The 8,563-nt window shown below is 34.0% G+C and overlaps 1 long non-coding RNA gene across 1 annotated transcript; it reads left to right on the top strand.

Annotated features, from left to right (window-relative positions):
• The first annotated feature begins 4,104 nt into the window (after nt 1–4,104).
• LOC140179496 (uncharacterized) lies at nt 4,105–7,244 on the top strand. Its single transcript, XR_011872978.1, has 2 exons — nt 4,105–4,472; nt 6,677–7,244. It is a non-coding gene; the product is annotated as an uncharacterized lncRNA (long non-coding RNA).
• The last annotated feature ends 1,319 nt before the right edge of the window (nt 7,245–8,563 follow it).

Raw genomic sequence — 8,563 nt, 5'->3', positions numbered from 1 at the left:
TAAGATGCAAGGGTTGGGGTTTTGTCCCACGTGCTCCGTGTTGTGGTGTTCCTGTCTAGGATTCGCTACCGGACATGTTGGATTCGGCTGTATAACCAACAGATGATATCATTGGCCATAGGACATATGCACTTGTATGTTTTGTTTGAGTATGCATTTGTTTTAACTTGCCTATTTGCTTAGCTATAATTAACTATTACCTGATCTATTTTCTATATCTGCTATCTATATCTATGTTTTTCTTGTTTGTCTTGTATGTGTTTGTTTATAAGAGATCCCTCATGCTGGCAGCGGTGATGCTGAGGGTTGTTCCACTTGGTGATTTAGAGGTTTGCAGGGGACAAAAAACGAAGAGTTAAATTAAAATCCTTATATATAGCCACCCTATTTTTTGTTTAATAAGAACTATAGGATTTGATATAGGTTGTTAAAGATTTTGGAATGCCTCTGGCTTCTCGGGACCTTATATATTATCTATATGGGCACCTTTACTATACTGAGAACCCCTGCTTCTCATTCCATACATATTTTGTTGTTTTCAGATGCAGGACATGAAGCACCTCGCTGAGCGTGCTGGAGACTCTCTAGAAGCAAAGATCTACATTTTGGGGACTTTTTATTTTGTATCTAGTTTATATATATGTATATATGTTCTCCACTTTGTATAAATTTGTATTTTATCCCTCCTAGAGATTGACTCGGAGAATCAAGAGTTATATTTTGTCTTTTTGAAAACATTTGGATTGTATATATATATATATATATATATGCTCTGACTGGCCTTTTCTTTACAAGTCGTGTCTGGAGCTTGTTAGTATGTATTTCTCTTGAAACTCTTATCCCATATGTCTTATGTTTTTTTGGCTTTACTATTATCTACGCATTTTATTCTTAACTGTTTCGAGTGTGATGCGACTTTCGAGTTCTGTTTTGTCCAACTTTTCTTCAAGGCTCTTAGTTAAGCTTCCTTTCATATTTATATATGTACATATTTTACTTTTAGATATCGTAATACCTCACCACCTCTGATTTACGAACTTAAGCATAAAGCTCTGTGTGATAGGGTGTTACATTATGGTATCAGAGCAGTTCATCCTCGTGAGTGTAACACCCTACCACACAGAGCCTTATGCTTAAGTCGTAAAGCAGAGGTGGCGGGATATTACGACCTCTAAAAGAAAAGACGTATATAAATATAGTTTAAAGAACTTTGTAACTAGAAGCCTTGAAGAAATAGTTAAGTAAAAGCAAAAACAGAAAAGCGTGTCACACTCACAAGGATAATCGTAAAATGGATAGGTAAGATCAAAAGAAGGCTAAAAACATAATATACATATTAGAGTTCTAAAATACAAATATCAAGCTCCAGACTCGACCTGCGAAGCTAAGGCCGGTCAGAGTATATATATATACAACCCAAAATAAAACTCAAACTACAAAATAAACACATGTTTCTCCAAGTCAATCTCTAGGAGGGACAAAATACAAAATATACATGTAGAGATTCTATAAACATATATACATAGCCTAAAACAAAATATGAAAGTCCAAAAGATAGTTCTTCGCTTGTAAGGAGGGTCTCCAGACGCTCAATGAGGTGTCTCTCTACCTGCATCTGTAAAATAACAGAATATACATGGAATGAGACTTGGAGATTCTCAGCATGGTAAAGGTGCCTGCATAGTTAATATAAAAGGTCTCGGAAAAGCCAAAGGCATTTCTAGAACTCTAACACTCAGATTTCAGTTTAAAGATCCAACTAAACTAGAAATTAAGTAAGTTATCTAAGGTATTTAAGTTCTAAATCTAACTTTAACTTAAAACTTCATTTTCTGTCTCCTCCAATCCTCTGAATCACCGGTGGAACAACCCTTCTCCCCTCACACCTTCGCCAAGAGGGGTCTCTCAGAAAACATGCACATGCAATTCAAGCAAGAAAAATCACAGATAGAGGTGCAACTACAGCAAGTAAAACAAGTAGCAAATAAGTAGAGTTAAGCAATTAAGCAAACCAAAACAATTCATACACAAGCAAAACATATAAATACACATGATATATGCCTATTCTATGGCTGATGAGTCTCATCTATCGATTATACAGCCAACCCGACATGTCCTGGTAGTTAACCATTGGACAGTCCCTCTGTGCGTGCATTCCCAAGCTCAAAAATAATATCCATGGAGTCAAACTCCAAGCTCAATAATATAATATTCCATGGAGTCAAATTCCAAGCTCAATAATATTATATATATGCATGCCCATGGGGGAATCTGAAAAGTTAAAGTGCCCGGTCACATCTTGCGACAGATGGTCAACAAATAGTCTCAAATATACAAGCCACATAATAATCTTTTTCTTTTTAAAATAACACTTCAAATCAAAACTCAAATTTTATATAAATTTCAGCAGTATCTCCTCTAAAACTCAAACTTCTGCCACCCTTCAAGAGTCCCAACCATCAAACCAAACACCTCACAGTCATTCAAATCATTTTCAGTATCAAATTATTTCAAAATCAAACCAACTCCAATATCAAATCATTTACAAAATCAAACCACACATTTCTCAATCAATCCATTCAATTCAATTTCACAAACCTATCATCAACCCTCAACACATCAACAATCATCATTAATTTATACTCATTAGAATCATAATCCAACTCATACAAATTCATTCATCCTTTGTACACACATTACACACCATATACACAATCCATCAATAATTCATTCAGTTCATTCCTATCTTCTTCTAGCCTAAGTTTTCACGTGACATTAAACATTAACTACGAGAAACCAAGACCATACCTTGGCCGATTTCTCTCTAAGCTCGGAACTCCTCAAAAACCTTTCTTTTCACAAGTTCCAAGCTTCCAAACGTCAATTCCTCAAACTTAATCACCCGGATTTCATTTCAAACCGTCCAATTAAACTCCAAATAAATAAGAACACAATCTAATTCACACAATATCACTATAATCAACATAGAGTTCACTAATTCAATATTTCACAAGGGTTCAACAGTTCATTACCTTACCCACGGATATATTGGACAAAACCCAGTGATTATCCATTGCTAGAGTTCACCTAAACCATTAAAATCATTCAATTCCTCAATACCCAAATCCTAAAATCACGAAATTGAGGAGAGGGAGAACTGAGAGAAAAATGCTAATTTCTTACCACTTTGTTCGGATAGAATTGAAGAGAATTCCAAGGCGAACACGTGGCCGCTAACAGCTCATCAATCAGAACTCCGGATTGAAAATTATGGACGATTGAATTTTTGGAGGTGAGGTTAGGGTTTGTAAACGTGATTCTTCCTATTCTTCAGCACATTTCATGCATGAAATGAAGAAGGCGGCTTCATGTGGGTGATTTATAGGCTGGGCTTTGGGCCCGGTTCAACTGGTTTGGTCCGTTGGTCCGGTTTTGGGTCAAAATTTTTAAAATTTGTGTCAAAATTTATTTTTTAATATTTCTACTCCTCTAAATTATAAAATTTAATTTTCTTAATTTCTTTGAGTAATAATTAATTTATTGGCTAATTATTTATTAATTTCACGGTATTTAAAGTAAGTCTGAGGGATGGACTACTTATGCTTTACTGCATACTCTGAGTTTGTGTCTATGCTATATAGGATATCTAATTGATATGTTTAGCATGAAGTTTATGAGTATTATATCTGTAAGACTCCAGATTTTTGAAAATTAAATAATTAGCTATTTATGAGCTAATATATTATATTGAGATATAATTTTTAAGAAAATTATTTTTAACAAAAATAATTAAATAAAATTTTATGATTATTGAAGTTTAATTTAATTATTATTTATTCTATTAAATTTAAATTGATTATTATTATTATTATTATTATTATTATTATTATTATTATTATTATTATTATTATTATTATTATTATTCAAAAAAAAGGAAAAGAAAGTGGACGAAGGCCATTATTATACATATATGCCGTGGTATATATTCATTATATATATACATAGTAAAGATAAGGAAAGCCAAAAATGTGGCTGCTATGCATAGATACATATGTAATGGTTACATGTTCCTTTACTTAATAATTGTGATACCTTGCAACCATTCATTAATCATCATCATCTAATATTCATTCTTATCTTTTTGGCCAAGATTGAAAGAAAAGAAAGAGAGAGAAATGACCGTGGGATAGAGAGAGAGGAAACCATGAAACCCTCTAAGCTTCCGACTTTGATTTCTTGCGATCCGTAACTCCAATAAAAAATCTAATTCGATAAAAATGTTTGTATCTTTTTCCTCTACGTGTTGGTGTCACTTTTGTTCGGTAGAAGTTGACGGTGACGTAGCCCCTCTTTTCCTTGAGTTCGCCTAATTGGAGTTTTACGAGGTACAGACAATTTTTGACATTTTCTTCTTCAGCGACTCAGTCAAAAAGTTTCTCCAAAATCTTCATTGATTTTGATTTCATACGGAGGTAGGGGTTCGTTTTTAAATTATAAGTTTTTAATTCATGAATGCTCAAAAGTTTAATGAGTAATTGCAAATAATTTATGACTGCCTGAAATGGTTGAATGACGAATTTGTATTGAATTGGTGACTGTGGAAATAATTGAATTTGATGAATATATATTTGATTTTTTGAATATTTGAGAATGTTAAAGATTCTGATTTATAGCTGGTTGTGATGAGAATTGTCAAAATTGTGGTTGTTGTGAATAAATTATGTGTATGTTTTGATAAAATGATGTAAAAATTGAGAATAATGTATGGATTGAGATAAGTTAAGGAATGATAAAAGTGAGGGAGCCGTGAAGGTGGTGAAGTCTATTTTAAGGAGAGGTTCTACTAAGTTTTTGTAAAAATATACAAAAAAGTGATTTTATTTTGGAAACCTGATTTACAAACTTATTTTGAGAAATAACTCTATGTTAGAAAAAGATTTGGTTTACATATTTACTCATAATTGAAAAAAGGGTTTTTATATTAAAAAAATAATTTATTGGAAGTGATTTTTAAGAATTGAAAATGGATTTATAATATTAAATTTGATTTGTTTGAATTATCAAGAAGGATTTTTGAGAATTGAAGATAGTTTGGTAGGGACCCTTGAAGGGTGGCAAAGTCCGAATTTTAGAGAAAATGCTGTAGAAAATTTTATAAAACTCCGAGGCTTGGTTAAAGCATTATTTAAAAGAAATTTTGATTTAAGAATCGTATTAATTGATTTTGATTTATTAAGAAAAGATTCTTGTTTTCAGTTCGATTGATTAAGAAAAGTATAATGTTTTAAGTTCAATCTATTGAGAAAAGATTTTGTTTTAAGTTGGGAATTGAGTTTGATTTATTAAGAAAATGACTTTTTATCTTGATTTAATATTAAAGAAATTTGGGTATTTGGAGATTAAAGGTTTTAATGCTAAGATTGAAAATATACCTATGAGGTGATGTGGAGGTAAGAGTGATTGATTATTTGGTGATGCGGAAGTATGCTTAGTAACATGGCGATGCGGAGGTATGCATATTTATTTGGTGATGCAGAGGTATGACAAAAAGAAAAGAAATGAGAAACGAGAAATGAAAGCATAATTGAATAGTGCATGTTTGAACAGACCTTGTGCCAAAGTGCTAATGCGGAAGTGCTCACCTAACTGATAGCCAAAGGTTGCTAATGCGGGAATGTCCGTCTAACTGATAGCCTATGGTTGCTAATGCGAAAGTGCCCGCCTAACTGATAGCCTAAAGTTGCTAATGCGGGAAGGTTCGCCTAACTGATAGCCTGTTCTTACCATGATGCCAAGATATCCTGACTGACATGGGTTTGCCCATGATGATAATTGTGCCTGACTGACACGGTAAAGGAGCCATATTCGGGGTTCGCCCGGAGTAACGTCGGGTTACGAGTAGACAACCGACGCATGAGCTCATGGCCTGCTTAGGACAGGCATGCATCATATTGTTTGCATATTTACATTTGGTTGTGTTTTGCTTGTTGTATTTTCTCTGTGATTGTGCTAGTTGTCTTATTCTGGCTTGCTTGTGGGATCAATTGGATCTCTGGTACTATTAGTTTATACATTAATAGAACCTAAGGACCCTAGATAGATTACCTTGTTATGGTTTTAAATTATAACTTTAAATTTTAATCTGAGTGTCAGAGTTCTAGGATTGCCTCTAACTTTTTTGGAACCTTATTTATTATTTATTTGGGCACCATTACCATGCTGAGAACCTTCGGTTCTCATTCCATTCATATGTTGTCGTTTTTCATATGCAGGTCGAGAGGCATCACACTGAACGTCTAGAGTTTCTTGGCCCTAAGTTTTTACTTTGGATTGATTGAAATTCTACCAAACTCAATAGGAAGCATATTGTAGATATAGATAGTTAGCATTTAGTATAGCTGCATACATATAAGTAGTTGCATTAAATAAAATGTTTACCCCTTTGGTTGTGTTGTGTGGGGGAATTGATGAGTCCATATTTTACGATATATTTTGCTTTAATTTGGGTGGATTTTATCACACAAACCCACATTTATTCATCTAAATAGCATGCTTTTGAGATTCCTTCCTAAATTGTGCTTGAAAGTGAAAACATGCTCTTTTGTACTTAATTTAGTCAATTTTGATTCACTTTAATCCCATTTGGTGTCTTGATGTATTTGTTAAGTGATTTCAGGTTTCCAAGGCAAGTATGGGTTGAAGGAGTGAAGGAAAGAGCATGCAAAAGGGAAGAAACCATGAAGAAATGGAGTTTGGAAGTTTCAGCACCTGTGCGTACGTACAAGTATGTGTGCGCACGCACAACGAGGATTTGCAAGCGACGCGTAGCGTGGATGGATTTTTGCGCAGGGACGCGTATGCGTGACCCGAATTATGTTAGCTCATTAATGCAAATCGCTAGGGGCAATTTTTGGGCCTCCAGAACCTAGTCCAACTCATTTCTGGAGCTATATGAGGCCAAAGTGAAGCTGAATGAAGGGGAGCAATTAGGCTTAGGTTTTCTATGTTTTTGCTTTAGTTTTCTAGAGAGAGAAGCTCCCCCTCTCTTTAAAATTAGGGTTTTTAGCTTAGTTTTCTTTTAATTTCAGCACTTTAATTCTTGTTTTAATGTAGTTTCCTTTATGTTTTCATGCTTTCTTGTCTTTACCTTCTTTATTTCTCTTGTTATTTCCTTTATTTTGTCATTTTTATGTTATGAACACTCTTTGTTAATTTTACTTTCAATTAATACAATTTATGTTTTCATGTCATTTATTGCTTTATTGAGTTGCTATCTTTACTTTCCTTGCTTGGTAGTTGTAGCATTTATTATTTCTTGTCATTTTATTATACTTTATTTTCATGCACACCAAGTGTTTGATAAAATGCTTGGCTTTATTTTTACTTAGTTTTTCTCCACTCTTGGCTTGAAATTGATGACTTTGGTGAGCCTTGAGTCATTGATATCCATTCCGCATTGTGTGAGAATAGTTAATTGGTTTGGTTTCCATTGACGCTAGTCTTTCACTAAGTAATTAGTGAGTTGTCTAGGACTTATGAATTGAGATCAATTACGTCTTTTGACTAATTCTCAAGGAGGATTGACTGATTTGGATTGATTCCACATCATTGCCATGTTTGTGGTCAATGGCTAGGATAGGTAGCCTTAGCCTTCAATTACTTGCCAAGAGGTTTTCTTGCATTTTAAGTTTTATTGCTTTGACTTTTAATTCCTTGCATGTTTAATTAATTGCTTTAATTCCTTGCATGTTCAATTCTCAAACCCATCAAATTTTTGGCGCCGTTGCCGGGGAGTTGCAATGGTGTATGTTATTGGCTATTGTGCATATGTGAATAGTGTGAATAACCTAATTTTGGATGATTGTACAAATGTTGCTTGCTTTTGGTTAATGTAAATATGTTAATATGTGAATAGCTTGTTTTGATTGATTGCTTGTTTTTGCTAGTTTTAGGAGTTCATTTTTTTTTGTTCTTATTACCTTTGATTTTCACTTTCTTTCTATCATATGAACTCTCACCCATTGTATTTTGAGTTTTATTGCTATTGTGTATAGGAATTTGGAATTTCAATTGCTTGTTACCTAGAAGGAATGGAAGGAATTCACAACAAGATTGGGTGCACAAGCTTGGGGATCTCAATTGCCTTGGAAGATACAAGCTTGGGTGGATTTTCAAGGAGGTTTGATGAGAGCTCTCCATAAGTCCAACTTAAGGACATTAAACCAAAGTGCTAGGTGAGAGACACCCCACCATGGTAACATTATTTCAACCCTTCTCTTTGTTTATAATTCGCTTTTATTGCATTTTTGTTTGATTGATTATCTTAGAATTAGTTTAATTTTTAATTTGGATAGGTTAATTTGGCTTGGATCATGATTTTGTGATGTTTTGGATGTTTTGGGGCTGAATTTTGATTGAGCTAAGGCTTGGTACCTTAGATTTTGAAAGAAAATTTTTTGAAAAAAACAGGGCATCTGTGCGGACGCACATACTTGTGCATGCGCACACAACTACTATTTTCTGCTTCCAGTGCATGCGCACCAACCTGTGCGTACGCACACTC

This window comes from Arachis hypogaea, chromosome 15 (genome assembly GCF_003086295.3).
Source record: "Arachis hypogaea cultivar Tifrunner chromosome 15, arahy.Tifrunner.gnm2.J5K5, whole genome shotgun sequence".
NCBI lineage: Eukaryota > Viridiplantae > Streptophyta > Magnoliopsida > Fabales > Fabaceae > Arachis > Arachis hypogaea.
The sequence above is the reverse complement of the archived record's forward strand: the minus strand, read 5'-3'. Positions and strand labels throughout refer to the sequence as shown.